Source organism: Gobio gobio (genome assembly GCF_949357685.1).
Source record: "Gobio gobio genome assembly, chromosome: 7".
Classification (NCBI taxonomy): domain Eukaryota; kingdom Metazoa; phylum Chordata; class Actinopteri; order Cypriniformes; family Gobionidae; genus Gobio; species Gobio gobio.
The window spans coordinates 6,575,083-6,578,915 of record NC_137103.1 but is presented as its reverse complement, the minus strand read 5'-3'; positions in this window follow the sequence as shown (position 1 = coordinate 6,578,915).

Here is a 3,833-nt window from a genome sequence, read left to right as displayed (position 1 = left end):
GTTGTGTGTGTTGTGGCTTCACAAATGCTTTGCTGCAGACCTCGGTTGTAACGAGTGGTTATTTCAGTCAAAGTTGCTCTTCTATCAGCTTGAATCAGTCGGCCCATTCTCCTCTGACCTCGAGCATCAACAAGGCATTTTCTCCCACAGGACTGCCGCATACTGGATGTTTTTCCCTTTTCACACCATTCTTTGTAAACCCTAGAAATGGTTGTGTGTGAAAATCCCAGTAACTGAGCAGATTGTGAAATACTCAGACCGGCCCGTCTGGCACCAACAACCATGCCACGCTCAAAATTGCTTAAATCACCTTTCTTTCCCATTCTGACATTCAGTGTGGAGTTCAGGAGATTGTCTTGACCAGGACCACACCCCTAAATGCATTGAAGCTACTGCCATGTGATTGGTGGATTAGATAATTGCATTAATGAGAAATTGAACAGGTGTTCCTAATAATCCTTTAGGTGAGTGTATATATCAATGCATTTAGTAACACTTTATAATAAGTATACGGTAATAAAGTACTTGCAAATAATTTGCAATCGTGTGTGTGTGTGTGTGTGTGTGTGTGTGTGTGTGTGTGTGTGTGTGTGTGTGTGTGTGTGTGTGTGTGTGTGTGTGTGTGTGTGTGTGTGTGTGTGTGTGTGTGTGTGTGTGTGTGTGTGTGTGTGTGTGCCTTATATATGTTATGGGGAACAAATGTGATCCTGGGCCACAAAACCATATGGGTCATCAAACATTTTTTTTATTGAGATGTATACATCATCTGAAAGTTGAATAAATAATCTTTCCATTGATTTATGGACAATATTTGGTCGAGATACAACTATTTGAAAATCTGGAATCTGAGGGTGCAAAAAAATCGAAATATTGAGAAAATCTCCTTTAAAGTCGTCCAAATGAAGTCCTTAGCTATGCATATTACTACTCATATTTGTTGATATACTTATGGTAGGAAATTTACTAAATATCTTCAAATGAACATGATCTTAATATCCTAATGATTTTTGGCATAAAAGAAAAATGGATAATTGGTCCATTGTGTTCTTGATGGTGTTCTTAATGTGTTTGTAATCATTTTAACAAACACAATATGAATGCAATTAATATCCAATAAAGATTGGTTTAAAGCACTTCATTTATGCATGCTCATCTCTGTATTTGTTTTGCAATAGATCACAATCATTTCAATATCTTATTTTAAAAAGTCAATTACTGTGAAAAAAGTGAAAATTACTTTTACTTTGCAATTTCTGGCCCGGTTATTTCTCTCTAATACATTCGTCACTCTGAATGTCTGTCATTCTCTCAGTGCAATGCTGCCATCTGGAGGAGATGTGAAGTGACAGAGAGGAAACATGCCAAACCAATAGAGCTTCAGGCCGCATTTATTCAGTTTTCTTGGAAAGAGACTTTCTGTGTAGCTGTGCGAGACTTCACATCTGATGTGTGACTGACACAAAGTGAGGTAAATGGGTCATTCCTGGTATGCGGTAACATTCTGCCTTCATAAATGTTGGGGGAAAAAGTACATGTTTTTAGCATTCTACACTCTAAAAAAAAAGGCTCGTAATCATAGGGGAACCTTTTTTAGTGCTATATAGCACCAATTTTGGTGCTTCAGTGGTTCTTCAGCGGTTCTTCAGAGGTGCTATATAGCACCTTAGTCAAAGAACCGGTGAAGAACCTCTGAAGAACCGCTGAAGAACCACTGAAGCACCAAAATTGGTGCTATATAGCACTAAAAAAGGTTCCCCTATGATTACGAGCCAAGAACCATTTTTGGTGCAATATAGAACCTTTTTTTTTTTAGAGTGTACCAAAATAGTGACACGTTTAACTATCAGGAATACACATTGGTCAAGCTCAGGGACTTAAAAAAATAATAATTCTGGGTAGATTCATTATTCAGACACTGGCAGTGAATGTGTTTCACCCTGTTAGGGACATACAGATAGTTATCACAAAATGTTAATAATGTAAATGTTAAACAATAATGAGCTTTTCTTGGATAGTATATGTCCCTTGTGCCATCATGGTATTGTTTTTTATTCTTGAAATAGTAACACAACTATTATTGATGAATAGAATGTCTTGATTATTAAGAACAGGTACTTTTTGTACCCATTTTTGCCAACAGGATGGTAAATAATTTTTAAAAATGTATTCAAAAACATATACTGTATATGCTGTTAATGCTCCTCACCTCTCAAAATAAGACATAAGTATGCAAAACATTTAATGTTGCTGTCAAATTATTATTTAAAAATGACCCGCCTAACAGGGTGGAACCAAGTATAACAGTGGATGAGTTTTCCGTCATTGTCCTGCATTATATATATAATATTTATATATACACATACACTCTGAAAAAAAAAAGGTTCTATATGGCACCAAAAATGATTCTTGGCTCGTAATCATAGGGGAACCTTTTTTAGTTCTATATAGCACCAATTTTGGTGCTTCAGTGGTTCTATATAGCACCTTAGTCAAAATTGGTGCTATATAGAACTAAAAAAGGTTCCCCTATGATTACGAGCCAAGAACCATTTTTGGTGCCATATAGAACCTTTTTTTTTTAGAGTGTATATGTATATAGAATTTGCAATATACACTAAATACAATTTATTATATTAGACAGCCTAACAGGGTGGAACTTTAAGAGTGGGACAAGCAGGATTACATAAAAAATAAATAAAAAAAGTGAGTGAGAGTTGAAGCTTATTTCATTTTGTACGGTTGAATTCCAGCAGGAAAAATAAATGTTTTTTTGGAAGTCGAGAAATACATCCTAACAGGGTGGAAGATGACTTCAGGGACACGGTTAATTAAGAAAATTGTAGAAAAAATAACTAAAGTTTAACATGATTATTGATGTTTATGATTAGAGGCAGTTTAGCCTATTCTATAACATAATCTAAAAATATTTTGAGATTTTGATCATTTCATGGTTTATAGTTCTTGTGAAAGTTGATTACTTTGCACTGAGGACATAATAAAATTGAATGCATATATCAATAAAAAGTGAAAATTGTGTGTAAAATACAAAATAGTATTTTTAATGTCTATTATATCTGTTTAAGTGATAAAGAAGACCTACATTTATAATTTAAGCCATTTCTTATAAATATGTGACTCATTTTATAAAATATATGAGTAAGTAGGCCTAAATCATAGGGACAGAAAAGTCACTGTATAACAGGAATGACCCAAACGGTAAAATAATTGCGCCTAAAACTATAGTGTGTTTATTACCCTAATAAATTAAAATTATAAAAAAAAAACAAATACCAGTTTACATCATCCAGCAGCTCAGTGAACTGTTTTTGCACAGATAAATAATGGAGGCTGACACCGAGAGTTTCAAGTTTTAAATGGCGGCTTCTGCTCTTTTGTTAAAAATAAAGTTGAATAATAATAAAACGCTGTGGGTTGAGTTTACTGTTTATTTTTATTCATGACAGTATTTTAATATATAAAATATATTTAAAAACTATGTTAAAAATGACTCAAAAGTTTTGACAGTGTATGAGTAAAACAGTGACACCCATCCATGACCAGAAGAGGCCAGGAGAAAAAACACGGGAACATCAGACATTAAAGTTGCGTTCATTAAATATGTTATAATAATATTTTTTATTAATATTTTATAACATAATTATATTTTTTAATGAGGAGATTCTTCTCGAATCACTGTCAACAAACAGCAGGTTTTCATGCTGACGAATTCTAAAAAATAAAATAAAAATGCTTCGGCAATAATATATTATTCGTGTGATGTGTTGCGATCGCTTTTATTGTGAAGATGATCATGAGAGAGACATTAATGTGTT